This window comes from Pelobates fuscus, chromosome 8 (genome assembly GCF_036172605.1).
Source record: "Pelobates fuscus isolate aPelFus1 chromosome 8, aPelFus1.pri, whole genome shotgun sequence".
NCBI lineage: Eukaryota > Metazoa > Chordata > Amphibia > Anura > Pelobatidae > Pelobates > Pelobates fuscus.
This window is the reverse complement of record NC_086324.1, coordinates 91,395,946-91,418,923: the sequence shown is the minus strand read 5'-3', so window position 1 is coordinate 91,418,923 and position 22,978 is coordinate 91,395,946. Positions and strand designations below refer to the sequence as shown.

General features: G+C 43.7%; 1 protein-coding gene and 1 pseudogene across 2 annotated transcripts in view; one reads left to right on the top strand and one right to left on the bottom strand.

The window, feature by feature from the left end:
• Positions 1 to 22,978, bottom strand: part of MFSD6 (major facilitator superfamily domain containing 6) — a 95,272-nt gene that overhangs the window by 52,876 nt on the left and 19,418 nt on the right. The window lies entirely within an intron of this gene.
• Positions 24 to 7,573, top strand: LOC134570664 (uncharacterized; annotated as a pseudogene).

Sequence of the window (22,978 nt, the reverse complement as noted above, 5' to 3'; positions counted from 1 at the left end):
TATTATAAAACCATCCCAGAGGCATGGTCTTGGGGATCCAGAAGTATTACAGTGCCCCAGTAATGACCCCTTGGTACAGTCCCCAGGGGCTACATGCTAGGAAGGTTTGGAATCACACTTTAGCTCCATTTATATTTTGTTCTATGCAAAAACACAAATTTTACATATTTCTGGCATATATAGACTTTTCCTTGAAGCCAAGTAAAACAAATGTCTTGTAACTTGTTTTACCAATCCAATTGATCCCTAGTTTAACTTTACTCATTTTATCTCAATCTACCTTATATATGTTATTATATATTATATCATCAGTTCATGTAAATGCATTTCCCTCAATCAATATTTAGTAAGAGTTAAAAAAAAATGTCTTCCAATTGACGCCTAGGCCGACTTAATCTGATCTGACTTTACCAACACATTCTATAAAAAATATATTGTGCTGTACTTTTTGCCATGACATATGTATATCTCACTGCTGTTATTCAATATTTTTGCGGTCATGACAGTACGAACTATTGTGGCGGAATCTCGGTAAAAATAAATTTTGTAGGTCGAGATTACCACGTGGCATGTGTACGTGCATATACTGGTGTATCGGTCGGTTGGTTGCACGTGGCAAAGATACAATCAGTAGTGTACGGAGCATGTGCGAGAATACCGGATGTAGTATTCCCCTCCTCCATTGTGCTGGGCAAGCCATGCGGTCGAACAGGAAGTTAGTTCTTATTCGTTTTGATTGGTTAAGAGAATGTGTGGGTGGAGCTTATTATGGGAGGAGTTACATGCCTATATAAGGAGCCTACACTATTGTCCGGGGCTCAGAACTTGTTGTATTTTGGTGACATTAGTCCCTCTGAGTCCCGATCGGTGAACCGAATAAAGAATCTCTTCCTTCCTGAAGAAACCTGTGTCCATCTCTCTGTGCTTGGCTTCCGTCAGTTTCTCCGGTATCATTTGGTGCATTGGGCGGGAAGCTCATCGTTCAACGGTAGCTGAGAAGCAAAGGCGTGAGACGGTCTATCTTTGCCCACGTTCTCTACGGCTGCACCCCTGAACTTCTGCGTGGACCTCCCTTCGTCTCGGCGCCACTGGTCTGTTGTCCAGGAGATCATCGGCCTCTACGTAGTAAGTGCTGGGGTGTCCCCGTCGATGAGTGTGAACGACCGATGTTTTAGACGGCGGACCCACTAGGGGTATTGGATACCGATTGTGCGGTAGGCCCATAAGGGGTTATTTGGAATCTGCCCCCTCCAGTGGAGGGAAAAGCGAAGGCGCACCGCTCAATTAAACGCCCTGTAGTCAGCCCGTTTAATTTTGGTTTGGAGTCAGGCGGGGTCCTGTGTAAATAGCCCTAGCCGGACACCGGTGTCTTGTCTAGACTAGCGTTCTAGGGTGTATATTTTGTTCGCTAGGTCGGAGGGACCGGGAGACTAAGCGGCGCCTGTGTAAATTCAGTTCGCTAGATCTCAACCTATCTTGGCTAAGTGGGAAGGTGTGTAAATTTGGAACCCACTAGATTTTTGATAGAGTAATTAGACTAAGAGGGTACTGTTGTAAATTCCGCCCTCTAGTTCGCTATATGTGGTGCTTGGGCAGTGTGGCTAACCAAAACGTATGTAGATAGTTTTAGGTAGTCCATCAAGGTACTGGCCAATAGATTAGTTGGGAATTGTATATGTGTTAAAGATTGTTTTTAGTAGCGTGTATATCTTGCTAGATAGCGTGAGCTCTGCCGTCTAGCGAGAGTGTGAATAGTGTGTAACTGTATTATAGCGCACGGTACCATAACCATGTATAATTACTGACACTGTAAATAAGTACTAATAATTGTCGTCTATATTGCATGTCTAACACCATAACCACTACTAATTGTACTGTGACTTTAAATTGTACTTTAACCTATGTTAACCGTACTGTGGGTACCGTATAGTTTCGCCAAAGGGCACAGTATTAGTTACTTAGTGACTGGTGTAACAGCTGTGTGTGTACGGGAATTCCCTGAGTGTTTTGTTGTGTGCGTTTCACTTAGTAACTGTACCACGTGGTGCTGTTGCCGAGGGAACGGGTGTGACCGTTGATAGAGTGTTTGCATAGTATCTGTTGGAAACGACGCTCCATTGTTAAGTATGGGCGCGTCAGATTCGACGATTTTGGATCCCTTAGGATGCATGATAAAGAATTTTAAAAAGGGATACACTAAATGTGATTTTGGGGTAAAAATGTCTCCAGCACGCCTGATTACTTTGTGTAGTAGGGAATGGCCTACTTTGGATGCCGCATGGCCGCCACGTGGCAGTTTGGATCCTAATCTGGTACAGCGTGTACACGTGGCTGTATCAGGTAGGCCTGAACTTTACGGCCAGTTTCCATATATTGATTGTTGGAGGCAGGCCGTAAATGACTCGCCAAAATGGATCCGAGTATGCCACGAGGAGCAATGTCGCCTCATGGTGGCCAGGACTCTCTTGTCCACTAGGGCCATGATTACGCCCATTTTGGACACGCCCCCTGAGTCTGAGATCCCTATGCCGCCCCCTTACTCCTCCTCCACAGGAAGAGGAAGAGGAGGTGTTGCTGGAAACACTCCACCCCTTGCCCCGTTGTCCCCACCTACTTCCTCCTCCAGCTCAGAATCCAGTCCCCTTGTTTCAAAACCTCCCCTTCCGGTACCTACTTCCGTTAACCCCACATATCCTGATTTGGCGCCATATCTAGCTTCCGGTCAGGCTCCCCCTAGCCCGGCCCGGAATATTTTATTCACCAACCTTCCCCATAGTAAAGCTTCCCCATCCCCATGCCTTACTACCCCTCGACTGGAACCCCTAACTGACGCACCTCAACGAAGCCCCATACTAACCCGACAACTGACCGGTACCCTCCAACCCCGACATTATCAAATGCCACTTCGATTGACTCCTGGCCCGACACACCTTAACAATGACGGCCAGATACAATACGCTGACCCAGTCTTTGTCTACGTCCCTTTCACGACTACCAATCTCTTTAACTGGAAGACCCATAACTCCTCTTACACTGAGAAGCCTCAAGCCATGACTGATCTGTTCACCTCGATAGTCCAGACACACAATCCCACTTGGGCTGATTGCCAGCAATTATTAATGACATTGTTTAATAATGAGGAAAGGACAAGGATAAATCAAGCGGCAATTAAAGCGCTGGAAGAAGAGGCCCGTGCACGAAATCAAGCCAACCCAGCAGCATGGGCCGCAACTCATTATCCGAACACCGATCCAGAGTGGAATGTCAATGGCGCAGACATGGTTAATTTAAAAGCTTATAGAGACGCTATTATTGCTGGCATGAAAGCCGGAGGAAAGAAGGCGATTAACATGTCTAAGACAGCTGAGGTGTTACAGAAAAGTGATGAATCGCCCAGTGTCTTTTATGACCGATTATTGGAGGCATACCGCTTGTATACCCCCTTTAATCCGGAGGCCCCTGAGAATTCCCGGATGGTTAACTCTGCCTTTGTCAGCCAAGCCTACGGAGATATAAAGCGCAAGCTACAAAAGTTAGAAGGGTTTGTAGGGATGTCCATAACCCAACTAATGGAGGTAGCGAATAAAGTGTATATGAACAGGGAAACGGAGACGAAGAAAGAGGAAGAGCGCAAGATGCGTAAAAAGGCAGATATGCTAGCGGTAGCGATCGCAGGCGTAGATAGAAGGGAAAAGGAAGTATATAGGGGAACGGATAGAGGCGATAGTAAGTGGAATAGGGAACCCCTGAGTAGGAATCAGTGCGCATACTGTAAGGAAGAAGGGCATTGGAGAAGTGAGTGTCCACAAAGGGAACAGTATGAGAGAGACCGACCCAGGGCAGGATATGGTAATTTTAGAGGCAGAGCGAGAGGTAGAGGAGGTCCCGGAGGGAGTAATGGTAGCAATAGAGGAAGTGTTAGAGAAGACAGATACTATCCCGCAGCGCAGAGATCCCGCGATAGAGAAGATAGGGACTTTGTAGGATTGGCTGACACGGTCATGGAGGACTATTGATACCGACCGGGCTCTGTCACGAACGCACCCTACTCCAAGAGTGTGCGTGACGTAGTTGTGGTGGTGAAAGGGTTAAAGTACACTATTTGTCTGCACTAGACCGGAAATAATGACAAAATCCCCCATTTAACACCACCCACACTTAAACATAATAATGTAACTATTACTATCTTAACGCTGCCACCACCAAGACAATTTATAAATGGGGTGCCTTGGTCCCCCAGGTAAATCAACAATAAAACCCACCAAATATTACTTAGCACAATATCTATGTAATTACAAAAATACTAACTAGTCTCTTCAGGTAACGTGATTCTTAACCAGACACAGGTAGAACTTAATAAATGAATGTTTATTATGAGCAAAAATAGTCACAGTGCATATAACAATATATAATAAACAAATTATTTACACCAACAACAGATAAAAACAAAAAGGATAAAATAACAGAAGTCCTAATTACTCACTTAGGTTTTTCAAAGTACAACTTCTGTCCAGGGGGTCTCTGGCAAGGAAGGATGATGGTGACTCACTCAAAATTAGATCTTGGCCCCAAGCAAGTATACACCACCCTTCAGGATTACAGGAGATATACCCTGTGGAATTATCACACCCCACCCAGGGGCGTACCTATAGTGATTCCAAGTGACCACCTCCTTTGTTCCAGAAACAGCAAGCCAAATATAAACTTTTTGGTTTTATCTCCTCTACTGTACCTGCCACAGAATTAATAATTGCCTCTATGAATTTGTTATTGTTTTCCCATTCCATAGACATGTTGCACGCCCCATCTGCGATCCAATAGGACAGACATCACAATTCCTGCCACACGGTTTAAGTTGTGCAACTCATGTTTAGGCTTAATTAAAAGATTGGGCTTGTCCCATTCCAAATATAATAAAAATTAGGCTTTATTATTATTCTGTGGGGTAAATCTGAATGTTTTTGTCCTTCCTTTGGGTATGATACTGGAGCAAAGCTAAAATGGCATTTACATCAAAGAGTTTCACTCAGCACTTAATGGTACAGGCCAAATGGATGAAGAGACATTCAGACTTTTCCCAAGTGTAGAACCTCACACCTTGCAGAGCCTTGATTACTTCACATCCATATTAGTAAAACCCTTTCAACCTTGCTATGCCATCCACACTTCCCCTTCTGTCATCCAACCTCTGTGGGGGTCCCAGCTTCAAAAGATGTAACCCCTGTTGACCTCAGCAATAGCATCCTTTTGTGCCATTTACTACACAAATGGCATTAAAGGATAATATTTCCTAATGTAATACTAAATTATGCACCCTTGCCGTGACAGGCTACATCCCCCTTGGCCGAGCGGAGCCTATGGTCGATGTATCAATAGGGGGAAAAAGGAGTGCATTCATGATCGATACTGGTGCTGAACATTCGGTGGTGACTGACCTAGTTGCTCCTCCATCTGGAAGAACTATCACCATAATAGGAGCAACTGGAAGGAGTGCTGCTAAACCGGTTCTTAAAAGTCGACTCTGTACATTGGGAGGCCACATAGTGAAACATCAATTCCTTTATATGCCTGAATGTCCAGTCCAACTGCTAGGACGTGATTTGCTGTCAAAACTACAAGCGCAGATAACGTTTCTACCAAATGGAACAATGGACCTTCAGGTATAATGACACTATCTGTACCAAAGGAAGAAGAGTGGCGACTTTATACAGCGTTGACTAGCCAAAACGCTAAGAGTGATGAATCCTTGTTCAATATACCAGGAGTTTGGGCAGAGAACAACCCACCAGGACTTGCTCGCAATATTCCACCAATTCGAATCGAACTGAAACTTGGGGTCTATCCAGTGAGCTTACGGCAATATCATATCCCACAAAAGGCCAAGAAGAATATTCAATCGTATCTGGATAAGTTCATACGGTATGGTATCCTAAAATTCTGTACTTCCCCCTGGAACACCCCATTGCTGCCTGTTCAAAAGCCCGGTACAGATGAGTATCGCCCTATGCAGGACTTGAGAGCAGTCAATGATGCGGTCGTAAGTATACATCCAGTTGTGCCCAATCCATATAACCTGCTTGCTTTAATTCCGGGCGGGGCTACCTATTTCACTGTCTTAGATCTCAAAGATGCCTTCTTTTGCCTTCGAATTGCTGCAGAAAGTCAGTGTATCTTTGCATTCCAATGGGAAAATGCTGTAACAGGCTCGAAACGCCAGATGACTTGGACAAGACTGCCCCAAGGGTCTAAGAATTCACCTACCCTATTTGGATCAGCTTTAAGTCAAGACTTACTGGATTTCAAGTCCATCCCAGGAGAGTGTGTACTATTACAATATGTAGATGATTTGTTGATAGCCGCAGTTACAAGAGAAATATGTCAGCAACCAACACATGATCTACTACACATTCTCTGGAAGGCAGGATACAAGGTGTCCAGGAAGAAAGCTCAGTTGTGTCAGCCAACTGTCAAGTATCTGGGATTCCATATCTCTGAAGGTCAAAGAATAATGGGGCCAGAGAGAAAAGAAGCTGTATGCCAAATACCAATACCCAAGAATAGAAGACAAGTGCGGGAGTTCTTGGGGGCAGCAGGCTTCTGTAGGATATGGATTCCCAGTTATGCAATATTGGCGAAACCTCTTTATAGAGCTATAAAAGGTACAGAACACGATCCCTTCCTATGGACCCCTGAACAGCAAAAGGCATTTGAAGATGTGAAGAAGGCTTTGATGAGTGCCCCAGCCTTAGGTCTACCTGATCACACACGTCCATTCTACTTATATGTACACGAGCAGAGAAGAATGGCTGTGGGAGTATTAACACAATACTTGGGATCATGGCAAAGACCTGTTGCATATATGTCCAAACAACTGGATGCAGTGGCCAGTGGTCTTCCACCTTGTCTAAGAGCCGTAGCTGCAGCCGCCCTGCTGGTAGCTGAAGCCGATAAACTCACTCTGGGTCAAGAACTCTATGTGCGAGTTCCGCACGCAGTACAAACGTTGCTAGATTACAAAGGCAACCATTGGTTTAGTAACAGCCGCATGACTAAGTATCAAGCTATGTTGTGTGAAAACCCAAGAGTGCATTTAGAGACTGTCAATACCTTAAATCCAGCTACCCTTTTGCCGCAACCTACTGAAAGTCAACACGATTGCCTGGGGGTGATGGATGAAATATTTTCAAGTAGACCAGATCTTCGTGACTTTCCCATCCAGAACCCTGATGTCCAGTACTATACGGACGGCAGTAGTTATGTGAAAGAAGGGATTCGCTATGCAGGATATGCAGTAACAACTATAGACAAGGTGATAGAAGCTCGGCCACTGTCAAAAGGAACATCGGCACAGAAGGCAGAACTAATTGCACTAACACGAGCGTTACAATTGTCTGAAGGTTTAAGAGTGAACATCTACACGGACTCCAAGTATGCGTTTTTAACCACTCATGCCCACGGAGCTTTGTATAAAGAAAGAGGACTATTGAATTCAGAGGGTAAAGAAATCAAGTACGCAGCTGAAATATTACAACTGCTGGAAGCCGTATGGGAACCGAAAGAAGTTGGTATTATACATTGTCGGGCGCATCTGAAAGGAGATGGTGATGTAACCAAAGGAAATCGGATGGCAGATAATGCAGCTAAGCGTGCCGCTGAATCAGGAAGACAGGAATATGTGGAACATATAGCTGCTCTTATACCGACTCCACTGTCTCAATGGACTCCAGTTTATACAGCTCAAGAAGAAGAGTGGTTAAAGACTGAAACTGGAAAGTACCTGGAGAACAAATGGTATCAGTTAGAAGATGGAAGAATAGTCATTCCAGCATCACTAGCTGTAGAAATTGTCCAGAACTATCACAACGGGACACATTCTGGAAGAGATAGTATGGAAGAATCTCTCAGAAAACATTTCTACATACCAAGATTGTCCAACTTGACTCAAGCCATTGTACGAAGATGTGTAATATGTGCTAAGAATAATGCAAGGCAAGGACCAGTAAAACCACCAGGAGTTCAGTATATGGGGGGACTCCCTATGTCCGATCTTCAAATAGACTATACAGTAATGCCTAAATCCGGTGGACATCGCTACCTACTAGTAGTTGTGTGCACCTATTCAGGTTGGGTAGAAGCATGTCCTACTCGTACGGAGAAAGCAGGAGAAGTTGTACGATTCCTGCTGCGAGAAATAATACCCCGATATGGACTACCATGTTCTATAGGATCGATAATGGTCCAGCCTTTGTTCACCAGTGCCTACAACAACTGACTCATATGCTTGGTATTAAGTGGAAGCTTCATACGGCATATAGACCTCAGAGCTATGGTAAAGTAGAAAGAATGAATAGAACTATTAAGAACCAGTTGGCAAAGATGTGTCAAGAGACTCAGCTTAAGTGGAATGTTCTTTTGCCTATAGCTCTGTTACATATTCGTAGTACACCTACCAGAAGGATGGGTCTCTCACCTTTTGAAATCATGTATGGGCGTCCACCCGTACTTGGTAACTTAAGGGGGGATTTGAGTCAGTTGGGAGAAGGAATTACTCGGCAGCAGGTTGTAGAGTTGGGTAAATCTATGGAGGAGGTACAGAAATGGGTACAAGATAGATTACCTGTGAATATTTATCCCCCTGTTCATAGTTATCATCCAGGAGATCAAGTGTGGATTAAAGAGTGGAACAGTATACCGTTAGGGCCTAAGTGGAGGGGTCCTTATGTTGTTCTTTTGTCTACCCCTACAGCAATAAAGGTGGCTGAAGTGACTTCGTGGATTCATCACTCCAGGGTTAAACCAGCAGCAGTAGATTCTTGGCAAGCTACACCAGATCCAGAGAATCCCTGCAAGATCCGGTTAAAGCGCACGACTCAGTCGGAGTGACGAGGAGACATTGGGATTACAATTGTATTTAAAGAGATTAGTAAGTGAGTGTTTTGACGGCCATAATAAAGCCTGACCACTCACCCACGTATCATAGCCAGGGTGTCTCGAAGGGACCTCTGTGAAGAAGAGCAGAACTCCATTCCTTGCAGCCCTTACATCCTGGAAGCTGAGGTGCCATCGCACGGACGAAGACTGAGGATGAAGACATCGAAAGAAGTGTTTTTGATAATGTATATTTTTGTGTCTTTTTATATTCAGGAAGGTAGAGGTACCGACACTCCTAGCTGTGAGGTTTGCATTAAGACTACTATAACAGGTAATCATATTTCCCAGACCCTAATTTGGCATTCACAATATGAGTGTAAGGGATATGTGTCTAGGTGTAGATACCTAGATATAGAATATAGTGTTTGTCATTTAGGAGTAGGAGAACCTAAGTGCTTCAATCCGGAGTATCAACCCCGTACAATTTGGTTGACCCTCAGGAATGGAGATCCACAGGGGACCCTAATAAATAAAACTGTATTAGAAACCGTACATTCTTCGGGTGTTCTGCTATTTGATGCATGTAAAGCGATATCAAGTGGTAGAAAGCCGTGGAATGTATGTGGGGATCTTAAGTGGGAGAGAACGTATGGGTCTAACGATAAATATATTTGTCCAAGTAGTAAAAACAAGTACGTAAGTCCAAAATGCCCAGATAAGGATTATAATTATTGCCCATATTGTTCTTGTGTGGGGTGGGCAACTTGGGGACAGACAGCAGACAAGGATATGATTGTTACTAAGTTGCCTACCAAACCATATTGTAAGTCTATGGAATGTAACCCAGTCCATATACTTATAAATAATCCTGAACAATTTTTAGATAGGTTCGGTAACTTATTTGGGTTTCAGATATATGGGACACGTTTAGATCCTGGGACAATATTATTTATAGGGATAGAGACCGATACCGTAGCATCCCAAACTCATCAGGTTTTACATTCTTTTTATGAAGAGATGAGTGTAGATAATAAGATCCCCCATAATGCTAAAAACCTGTTTATAGATTTAGCTGAAAGTATTGCTGGTAGTCTTAATGTGACCAACTGCTATGTGTGTGGAGGTACTAACATGGGAGACCAATGGCCCTGGGAAGCAAAGGAGGTAATGTCCGGTTCTGAGACAATTGAACAAATAATATCCTCACAAGCCGATTATCAGATGAGTGTTAGAGGTAAATCTGAGTGGAGATTAAAGACCTCCATCATAGGTTATGTTTGCATAGCAAGAAAATGAATAATGTTTAATACATCTGTAGGAGAACTAACTTGTCTAGGGCAAAAAACTTATGATGATAGTACAAAGAATACAACCTGGTGGTCGGCTTCAAATGTCTCAGAACCACCCAACCCGTTTGCAAGATATGCCAATTTAAAGGACGTGTGGTTTGATTTATCTATTACATCTAGTTGGAAAGCCCCAGCAAATTTGTACTGGATCTGTGGTAAGAAGGCCTATTCGGAGTTACCACAGGACTGGGAAGGGGCATGTGTGTTAGGTATGCTCAAACCATCCTTCTTCTTGTTGCCTATTGAAACAGGTGAGACTTTGGGAGTTAAAGTATATGATGTGAATCATAGGAAGAAAAGGGGACCCATAGAGATAGGTACCTGGGAAGATAATGAATGGCCTCCCCAGCGTATTATAGATTATTATGGGCCAGCCACTTGGGCAGAGGATGGCACTTTCGGATATAGAACCCCAATATATATGCTCAACCGCATTATAAGGTTACAGGCGGTGGTTGAGATAATTACTAATGAGACATCACAAGCGCTCAATCTTCTAGCGAAGCATAATACTAGGATGAGGACAGCCGTTTACCAAAATAGATTAGCTTTGGATTACCTATTGGCAGTAGAGGGAGGTGTATGTGGGAAGTTTAACCTAAGCAATTGCTGTCTTCAAATAGATGATGAAGGGCAAGCAATAGCTGAGCTTACTAGCCATATGGTTAAACGAGCGCATGTGCCTACTCAGGTATGGAAAGGATATAATCCAAGTAGTTGGTTTGGTAATTGGTATGAGCAGTTTGGAGGACTTAAGGCATTGGTAGGTGGAGTCATGCTGATCTTAATGTTGTGTCTTCTCCTACCATGTCTTATTCCTTTAGTAGTTAGATCTGTGCAGAGCATTATAGAAAATATAGCAGAGAGAAAGGCTGCTGCACAAATAATGGCCATATATAGATATGAGGCTCTAAATCAGGGAGAACTAGTGCAGGAAGAGGAATGTTGAGGGATTCACATCATTAGTAGCAAGGTCTGGTCTGGTTCATGGCAACCTGAGGTATATGCAAACTAAGGTTAAGTGATGCCTCCGTAATTGTGAAAATATCAGAGGCATCAAAGGAGGGAATGTTGTGGAATCTCTGTAAAAATAAATTTAGTAGGCCGAGATTACCACGTGGCATGTGTACGTGCATATACTGGTGTATCGGTCGGTTGGTTGCATGTGGCAAAGATACAATCAGTAGTGTACGGAGCATGTGCGAGAATACCGGATGTAGTATTCCCCTCCTCCATTGTGCTGGGCAAGCCATGCAGTCGAACAGGAAGTTAGTTCTTATTCGTTTTGATTGGTTAAGAGAATGTGTGGGTGGAGCTTATTATGGGAGGAGTTACATGCCTATATAAGGAGCCTACACTATTGTCCGGGGCTCAGAACTTGTTGTATTTTGGTGACATTAGTCCCTCTGAGTCCCGATCGGTGAACCGAATAAAGAATCTCTTCCTTCCTGAAGAAACCTGTGTCCATCTCTCTGTGCTTGGCTTCCGTCAGTTTCTCCGGTATCACTATGTATGTTGGTTTATAGCACAACAAAAAAATAAAGAATGGAAATAAAAGTTACAAAAATAAGCTATAAAACAATGGAATGGGGAAATCCTTCATTTGCCCCAGAAAATATGGGTGAAAATAAATAAATAAATAAATAAATAAAAAATACAATAAATAAAAAAAGTATATATATATAGATATATATATATATATTGTAGATTGAATTAGCCGTATTAGTGCAGCAGATATTATAATATTTCAAAGCCAAGCTTTCGAGAGTTTTCCTCTCTTCTATATATATATATATATATACATATATATATATATAGTGTATGAGCATGAGATTACTAGAATATACTGCTACAGAAAAATACAATGAAAATAATAATTAAAAGAAAAAAAAATTACATTTTACATTTGAAAAATACATTTTCAAAAAGAGATATTGTGAGAAAAATGTTAAAGCTGCACAAGAAGATTTTAGTATACTGCAATGAACTGTCCTATAAGAACGTCATAATAAAATGTGTATTGGTAGTGCATCTCTAAAAAAAAATGAAGCGTAATAAAACTGGTTCATTTGTGCAAAACACATTCTGGCTCTTTCTGTATACACCCCATTTTATAGGCAGATAAACTCCTGTCTCAAAATCTGACAAATGAGACAAATTATTCTCAGACCCTCATTTTATTGAATTGTTGTTGATTTTCTCCTTTAAATGACTTGCTTCAGCTATTGATGTGCAAATTAGACATCAACAGGTCATCTGATTCATTACAACACCGAGTACATTAAATTACTGTGACATGGATGGCTCTTATTTATACATTGGTAACATAAACCATATTTCTAAATAAATAAAACAGAGACAGGTACAGTCCATGCTTGCTTTTTCCAGAAGCACTTCAGAAAGGAACATAAAAAAGAACTGGATTATGTTCGTCATGAGCCTTTTTATGAATCCTTTGTTTTGAAAATTGGGACTGTGGCTTCTCTGGAGGTTTTTTGTTCCATCAATCCAGTAAACGTCTTTGACATGTTACTGGAGTTAATAGTGTTGTGGAGGTACATAAAAAAAAATCTACTTAACTCCATGTCGTTCCATGATGCACAAGATGTCCTCATGCTCGCTCGGGTAGCTACAGAGAAAAGCCTTGCTCAAGCATTCAACATCAATTGTACACAGTGCGAGAAGATGTCTGCTACCTCTTGATGGTTGATAGGCAACGTAATGATGTGAGGGCATAAGCTCCACCCACTGGAATAAAATTTGATTTGTGCATGAGTCAAAACAACCCCTTACTTTATCTCATGTATATTGATACCGGAGAAACTGACGGAAGCCAAGCACAGAGAGATGGACACAGGTTTCTTCAGGAAGGAAGAGATTCTTTATTGGATCACCGATCGGGACTCAGAGGGACTAGCGTCACCAAAATACAGCAAAGTCTGAGTACTGAATACATAGAGTACATTCCTTATATAGCACTGTAGCTCCTCCCACAATTAACTACACCCACACATACCCTTAACCTATTTAATAAATAGAGTCTAAACTCATCCATCCGGTCTAACCACGTGGCTCATCTGATACAAAGGAGAGGGACGCGTAATTCCAGTTCTTACATTCCTGCACCTGGTCAGTACAGTGATAACAGTATCTTAGCTACGTGTAATTAACTAACTGATACTACAAACACATATACATACATATGCCTTGTGGCAATCTTAGCCTGCTAAACTTGTATTTTACTGGAATTACATCACATTCCCCCCTTTGATGCCTCTGATATTTCACAATTACTTGAGGCATCACTTAACCTTGGTTTGCATATACCTCAGGTTACCATGAACCAGACCAGACTTATCTTATGATGTGAATCTTTTAACACTCATCTTCCTGCATTGGTTCTCCTTGATCTAGAGCCTTATACTTATATATCGCCATTATCTGTGCAGCAGCCTTCCTCTCTGCTATACTTCCTATCAGGCTTTGCACAGACCTAACTACTAAGGGTATAAGACACGGTAGGAGTAGACACAACAGTAAAATCAGTAGGACTCCACCTACCACTGCCTTAAGCCCTCCAAACCACTCATACCAGCTACCAAACCAACTACTTGGATTGTACCCTTTCCATACCTGAGTAGGCACATGCACTAGTTTAACCATATGGCTAGTAAGCTCAGCTATTGCTTGCCCTTCGTCATCTATTTGAAGACAGCAATTGCTCAGGTTAAACTTCCCACATACACCTCCCTCTACTGCCAAAAGGTAATCCAAGGCTAATCTATTTTGGTACACTGCTGTCCTCATCCTGGTATTATGCTTCGCTAGAAGATTGAGTGCTTGTGAGGTCTCATTAGTAATAATCTCAACCACCGCCTGTAATCTTATAATACGGTTGAGCATATAAATTGGGGTTCTATAACCAAAGGTACCATCTTCTGCCCACGTGGCTGGCCCATAATAATCTATGATACGCTGGGGAGGCCATTCATTATCTTCCCAGGTGCCTATCTCTAAGGGTCCCCTTTTCTTCCTATGATTCACATCATACACTTTAACACCTAAAGTCTCACCTGTTTCAATCGGTAACAAGAAGAAGGATGGTTTGAGCATACCCAACACACATGCCCCTTCCCAGTCCTGTGGCAACTCCGAATAGGCTTTCTTACCACAGATCCAGTACAAATTTGCTGGGGCTCTCCAGGTAGATGTGATGGATAAATCAAACCACACATCCTTTAAACTGGCATATCTAGCAAACGGGTTAGATGGTTCTGAGACATTTGAAGCCGACCACCAAGTTGTATTTTTAGTATCATCATCATAAGCTTTTTGCCCTAGACAAGTTAATTCTCCTACAGAAGTATTATACATTATTCCTTTCCTTGCTATGCAAACATAACCTATGATGGAGGTCTTTAATCTCCACTCAGATTTACCTCTAACACTCAAATGATAATCGGCTTGTGTAGATATTAGTTGGTCAACTGCCTCAGAACCGGACATTACCTCCTTTGCTTCCCAAGGCCATTGGTCTCCCATGTTAGTACCTCCACACACATAGCAGTTGGTAACATTAAGACTACCGGCAATACTTTCAGCTAGGTCAATGAACAGGTTTTTAGCGTTATGGGGGATCTTATTATCTATACTCATCTCTTCATAAAAGGAATGGTATACTTGATGAGTCTGGGAGGATACCGTATCAGTCTCTATTCCTATAAACAATAATGTCCCAGGATCTAAACCCGTCCCGTATATCTGAAACCCAAATAAATTTCCATACTTATCTAGGAACTTGTCGGGGTTATTAATAAGTATATGGACTGGGTTGCATTCCATAGACTTACAATAAGGGCTAGTCGGCAACTTAGTCACTATCATGTCTTTATCTACTGTCTGTCCCCAAGTCGCCCACCCCACACAAGACCAATATGGACAAAAGTTATAGTCTTTATTGGGGCATCTAGGACTCACATATTTATTTTTACTACTGGGACAAATATATTTATCATTAGACCCATACGTCCTCTCCCATCTAAGATCCCCACATACATTCCACGGTTTTCTACCACTTGATATCGCCTTACATGCATCAAATAGCAGAACACCCGAAGAATGTACGGATTCTAACACCGTCTTATTAATTAGGGTCCCCTGAGGATCTCCATTCCTGAGAGTCAACCAAATTGTACGAGGTTGATACTCTGGACTGAAGCACTTAGGTTCTCCTACTCCTAAATGGCACACACTATAGTCTATATTTAGGTATCTACATCTTGATACCTCTCCTTTACATTCGTATTGTGAATGCCAAATTAGGGTTTGGGAAATATGGTTACCTGTTCTCGTAGTCTTAATGCATACCTCACAGCTAGGAGTGTCGGTACCTCTACCTTCCTGAATATAAAAACACATATAAATAAACACAATCAAAAGCACATCTTTCGCCGTCATCCTCAGTCTTCGTCCGTGCGATGGAACCTCAGCTTCCAGGATGTGAGGGCTGCAGGGAATGGAGTTCTGCTCGTCTTCACAGGTGTCCCTTCGAGACTTTCCTGGCTTATACACTATGTGTTGGTAAGCGGACAGGCTTTATTATGGCCTTCTCACTCACACCTGTAACAATAAAATTTGTAATCCACAATAATTCCTCGTTACTCCGACTGAGTAGTGCGTTTCAACCGGATCTTGCAGGGATTCTCTGGATCTGCTGTAAGTTGCCAAGAATCGACTGCTGCTGGTTTAACCCTGGAGTGATGTATCCACGGAGTTACTTCGGCTACTTTTATCGCTGTAGGGGTAGACAAAAGAACAACATAAGGACCTCTCCACTTGGGCCCTAACGGTACATTATTCCACTCTTTAATCCACACTTGGTCTCCTGGATGATAACTATGAACAGGGGGATAAATATTCACAGGTAATCTATCTTGTACCCATTTCTGTACCTCCTCCATAGTCTTACCCAACTCTACAACCTGCTGCCGGGTAATTCCTTCTCCCAACTGACTCAAGTCCCCCCTTAAGTTACCAAGTACGGGAGGTGGTCGCCCATACATGATTTCAAAAGGAGAGAGGCCCATCCTTCTGGTAGGGGTACTGCGGATTCGCAATAAAGCTATGGGTAAGAGAACGTTCCACTTAAGTTGGGTTTCCTGACACATTTTAGCCAACTGGTTCTTTATAGTTCTATTCATTCTCTCTACCTTACCAGAACTCTGGGGTCTATATGCAGTATGAAGCCTCCACTTTATACCAAGCATATGAGTCAGTTGTTGTAGGCACTGATGAACAAAAGCTGGACCATTGTCCGATCCTATAGAACAGGGTAGTCCATATCGGGGTATTATTTCTCGTAGCAGGAATCTTACAACTTCTCCTGCTTTCTCTGTACGAGTAGGACATGCTTCTACCCAGCCTGAATAGGTGCACACAATTACCAACAGGTAACGATGTCCACCCGATTTAGGCATTACTGTAAAGTCTATTTGTAGATCGGACATGGGGAGTCCCCCCATAAACTGGACTCCTGGTGGCTTTACTGGTCCTTGTCTTGCATTATTCTTAGCACACGTTACACATCTGCGTACAATGGCCTGAGTCAAGTTGGACAATCTTGGTATGTAGAAATGTTTCCTGAGAGATTCTTCAGTACTGTCTCTTCCAGAATGTGTCCCGTTGTGATAATTTTGGACAATTTCTACCGCTAGTGATGCTGGTATGACTATTCTTCCATCTTCTAGCTGATACCACTTGTTCTCCAAATACTTTCCCGGTTCAGTCTTTAACCACTCCTCTTCTTGAGCTGTATAAACTGGAGTCCATTGGGACAGTGGAGTTGGTATAAGAGCAGCTATATGCCCCACATACTCCTGTCTTCCTGATTCAGCAGCACGCTTAGCTGCACTATCTGCCATCCGATTTCCCTTGGTTACATCACCATCTCCTCTCAGATGCGCTCGACAATGTATGATACCGACTTCTTTCGGCTCCCACACTGCTTCCAATAGTTGTAGGATTTCAGCTGCGTACTTGATTTCTTTGCCTTCTGAATTCAGTAGTCCTCTTTCTTTATACAAAGCTCCGTGGGCATGAGTGGTTAAAAACGCATACTTAGAGTCCGTATAGATATTTACTCTTAAACCTTCAGCCAATTGTAACGCTCGTGTTAGTGCTATTAATTCTGCCTTTTGTGCTGATGTTCCTTTCGCCAGTGGCCGAGCTTCTATCACCTTGTCTATTGTTGTCACTGCATATCCTGCATAGCGGATCCCTTCTTTCACATAACTACTGCCGTCGGTGTAATATTGAACATCGGGGTTCTGGATGGGAAAATCACGAAGATCTGGTCTACTTGAAAATACTTCATCCATTACTTCCAAACAATCATGTTGACTTTCAGTAGGTTGCGGCAAAAGGGTAGCTGGATTTAAGGTGTTTACAGTCTCTAAATGCACTCTTGGGTTTTCACACAACATTGCTTGATACTTGGTCATACGGCTGTTACTAAACCAATGATTTCCTTTGTAATCCAACAACGTCTGTACTGCATGTGGGACTCGTACATAAAGTTCTTGACCCAGAGTGAGTTTATCGGCTTCAGCTACTAGCAGGGCGGCTGCAGCTACGGCTCTTAGACAAGGTGGAAGTCCGCTGGCCACTGCATCCAGTTGCTTAGACATGTAGGCAACAGGTCTTTGCCATGATCCCAAGTACTGTGTCAATACTCCCACAGCCATTCTTCTTTGCTCGTGTACATATAAGTAGAATGGTCGTGTGTGATCAGGTAGACCTAATGCTGGGGCACTCATCAAAGCCTTCTTCACATCTTCAAATGCCGTTTGCTGTTCTTGGGTCCATAAGAAGGGGTCGTGCTCTGTACCTTTGATGGCTGCGTACAGAGGTTTTGCCAGTATCGCATAGCTGGGAATCCATATCCTACAGAAGCCTGCTGCCCCCAAGAATTCTCGCACTTGTCTTCTATTCTTGGGTATTGGTATTTGGCAGACAGCTTCTTTTCTCTCTGGCCCCATAATCCTTTGACCTTCAGAGATATGGAATCCCAGATACTTGACAGTTGGCAAACACAACTGAGCCTTCTTCCTGGACACCTTGTATCCTGCCTTCCAGAGAATATGTAGTAGATCGTGCGTTGCTTGCTGACATTTTTCTTTTGTAACTGCTGCTATCAACAAGTCATCTACATATTGTAACAATACACATTCTCCTGGGATAGACTCGAAATCCAGTAGATCTTGACTTAGAGCTGAACCAAATAGGGTAGGTGAATTTTTAAACCCTTGGGGCAGTCTTGTCCAAGTCATTTGGCGTTTTGAGCCCGTTACAGCGTTCTCCCATTGGAAAGCGAAAATACATTGGCTTTCTGCGGCAATTCGGAGGCAAAAGAAGGCATCTTTGAGATCTAAGACTGTGAAGTAAGTAGCCCCGCCCGGAATTAAAGCAAGCAGGTTATATGGATTGGGTACAACTGGATGTATGCTAACAACCGCATCATTGACTGCTCTTAAGTCCTGTACAGGTCGATACTCATCTGTACCGGGCTTTTGAACAGGCAGCAATGGGGTGTTCCAGGGGGAAGTACAGAATTTTAGGATACCATACCGTATGAACTTATCCAGATAGGATTGGATGTTCTTCTTAGCCTTCTGCGGAATGTGATATTGTCTTAGGCTCACTGGATAAACCCCATGTTTCAGTTCAATTTTTATTGGTGGAATATTGCGGGCCAGTCCTGGTGGGTTGTTCTCTGCCCAAACTCCTGGTATGTTAAACAATGTCTCATCACTCCTAGGGTTTTGGCTAGTCAACACTGTATAAAGTCGCCACTCTTCTTCCTTTGGTACGGATAAAGTCATAATACCTGAAGGTCCATTAAACTTTAAGGATGTTGTTCCATTTGGTAGGAACGTAATCTGCGCTTGTAATTTTGATAGCATATCACGTCCCAGCAATTGGACTGGACATTCAGGCATATAAAGGAATTGGTGTTTTACTACGTGGCCTCCCAATGTACAGAGTCGACTTTTAAGAACCGGTTTTTCAGCACTTCTTCCAGTTGCTCCTATCACAGTAATAGTCCTTCCAGATGGAGGAGCAACTAGATTAGTCACCACTGAATGTTCAGCACCAGTGTCGATCATGAACGCACTCCTTTTCCCCCCTATTGATACATCGACCATAGGCTCCGCTCGACCAAGGGGGATGGAGCCCGGTCGGTATCAATAGTCCTCCATGACAGTGTCAGCCAATCCTACAAAGTCCCTACCTTCTCTATCGCGGGACCTTTGCGCTGCTGGAATATACCTGTCTTCCCTAACACTTCCTCTGTTCCCATTACTCCCTCTATAACCATTACTCCCTCCGGGGCCTCCTCTACCTCTCGCTCTACCTCTAAAGTTTCCGTAGCCTGCCCTGGGTTGGTCTCTCTCGTACTGCTCTCTTTGCGGACATTCGTTCCTCCAATGCCCTTCTTCCTTGCAATACGCGCATTGATCCCTACTCAAAGGCTCCCTACTCCATCTATTATTGCCTCTATCTGGGCCCCGTTTATCTACGCCTGCGATCGCTACCGCTAGCATATCAGCCTTTTTACGCATCTTGCGCTCTTCCTCTTTCTTACTTTCTGTATCCCTGTTCATATAGACCTTATTTGCTACCTCCATTAGTTGGGTGATGGACATACCTGCAAACCCTTCTAACTTTTGTAGCTTGCGCTTAATATCTCCGTATGCTTGGCTGACAAAGGCGGAGTTAACCATTCGGGAATTGTCTGCGTCTTCCGGATTAAAGGGGGTATACAAGCGGTATGCCTCCAATAATCGGTCATAAAAGACACTGGGCGCTTCATCGCTTTTCTGGATCACCTCAACTGTCTTCGACATGTTAATGGCTTTCTTTCCTCCGGCTTTCATGCCAGCAATTATAGCGTCTCTATAGGCTCTGAGTTGAACCATATCAGCACCATTTACGTTCCAATCGGGATCGGTGTTGGGATAGTGTGTCGCGGCCCATGCTGCTGGATTGGCTTGGTTCAAAGCACGGGCTCTATCCTCTAATGCTTTAATGGCTGCTTGATTTATTCTTGTCCTTTCCTCATTGTTAAATAAAGTCATTAGTAACTGCTGGCAATCAGCCCATGTCGGATTATGCGTCTGTACTATTGAGATGAACAGATCAGTCATAGCTTGTGGTTTCTCAGTATACGAGGAATTATGGGTCTTCCAGTTTAAAAGATCGGTTGTGGTAAATGGGACATATACGAAGACTGGGTCAGCGTGTGCCATTTGACCTGCGGCATCGATATAAGCTGACCCGGGATTCAGACGAAGAGGCATCTGATAGTGCTTTAATTGTTGGGCACCAGTCAACTGTCGGGTTTGGATGGGGCTACGTAGAGAGGCGTCAGTCATGGGTTCCGGTCGGGGAGAGATAGGGTATGGGGATGTGGGAGGTCGGTTTTGGGAAAAGGTCGTAAATAAAACACTTCGAGCCGAGCTAGATGAAGCTTGACCGGAAGTCTGAAGTGGCGCCAAATCAGGATATTCGTTTCTAATGGGGGTGGATTCTGGTTCCGGAAGGGGAGATTTAGTACGAGGGGGGGTGGATCCTGTACTGGAGGAGGAAGCGGAAGTGGATGAGGGTAATGAGGGGAGGGGTGCAGGACTTCCTGCGTTTGCGTCACTTCTTCTTAACGGAAAGTAAGGGGGCGGCAAAGGGATCTCGGACTCAGGGGGCGTGTCCAAAATGGGCCTAACACCAGTCCTAGTGGACGAGCAAGTCCTAGCTACCATGAGGCGACACTGCTCCTCGTGGCATGTCTGGAGCCATTTTGGCGAGTCATTTACGGCCTGTCTCCAACAGTCAATATAAGGAAACTGGCCGTAAAGTTCAGGCCTACCCGATACAGCCACGTGTAAGCGCTGTACCAGAGTTGGATCCAAACTGCCACGTGGCGGCCATGCCGCAACCAAAGTAGGCCACTCCCTAGTACACAAAGTGACCAAACGTACAGGAGACATCTTTACCCCAAAATCACAAACTTTGAATCCCTTTTTAAAATTCTTAACCATACATCCTAAGGGATCCGGAATCGTTGACTGCGACGCACCCATACTTAACAATGGAACGTCGTCGACAACGAATACTATACACGCGTACTATTCAACAGTCACACCCGTTTCCTCTGGCAACAGCACCACGTGGTACGGTTACCAAGTGAAACGTACACAATAACAATAAACACTCAGGGAATTCCCGTACACACACAGCTGTTACACCAGTCACTATATAATCAATATTATGCCCTTTGGCGTAACTATACAGTCACCCACGCTATAATTCTCTATATACGAATTACCCGTCTATAACACACCCCAGTAACATCGTCTTTTACAAATAGCGGTTACAGTACGGTTAGCATAGGTCAAAGCACAAGTTAAGGTCACAATACAATTATTAGTGGTTATGGTGTTAAACATGCAATGGACGACAATGATTAGTACTTATTATATAATGTCAGTAAATATACAGGGTTATGGTACCGTGCACTATAATACAGCAACACACTATTAACACTCTCGCTAGACGGCTGAGCTCGCGCTATCTAACAAGATATACACTTTACTAAAACAATCGTTAACACATTTACAATTCCCAACTAAACTATTGGCCAGTACCTTGAATGGACTACCTAAAACTATATACACCCGTTTTGGTTAGCCACACTGCCCAATCACCACATATATAGCGAGCTAGAGAACCGAATTTACACAGGCGCCTCTTAGTCGCACTATCAAAAGTCTAGTGGGTTCCAAATTTACACGCCTTCCCACTTAGCCCAGATAGGATGAGAACTAGCGAACCGAATTTACACAGGCGCCGCTTAGTCTCCCGGTCCCTCCGACCTAGCGAACGTAATATACACCCTAGAACGCTAGTCTAGACAAGACACCGGTGTCCGGCTAGGGCTATTTACACCAGGACCCCGCCTGACTAACCAAATCAAACGGTCTGACTAAAGAGCGTTCGATCGAGCGGTGCGCCTTCGCTCCTTCCCTCCGACAGAGGGGGCAGATACACAGATTCAAAACCCCTTTGGGCCTACCGCACAATCGGTATACCCCTAGTGGGTCCTGCCGTCTAAAACAGCAGTTGTCTTACCTCCTCGTTCCTGAACCTGAGTTCACACTCATCGACGGGGACACCCCAGCACTTCTCACGTAGAGGCCGATGATCTCCTGGACAACAGACCAGTGGCGCCGAGACGAAGGGAGGTCCACGCAGAAGTTCAGGGGTGCAGCCGTAGAGAACGTGGGCAAAGATAGACCGTCTCACGCCTCTGCCTCTCAGCTACCGTTGAACGATGAGCTTCCCGGCCAATGCACCAAATGATACCGGAGAAACTGACGGAAGCCAAGCACAGAGAGATGGACACAGGTTTCTTCAGGAAGGAAGAGATTCTTTATTGGATCACCGATCGGGACTCAGAGGGACTAGCGTCACCAAAATACAGCAAAGTCTGAGTACTGAATACATAGAGTACATTCCTTATATAGCACTGTAGCTCCTCCCACAATTAACTACACCCACACATACCCTTAACCTATTTAATAAATAGAGTCTAAACTCATCCATCCGGTCTAACCACGTGGCTCATCTGATACAAAGGAGAGGGACGCGTAATTCCAGTTCTTACATTCCTGCACCTGGTCAGTACAGTGATAACAGTATCTTAG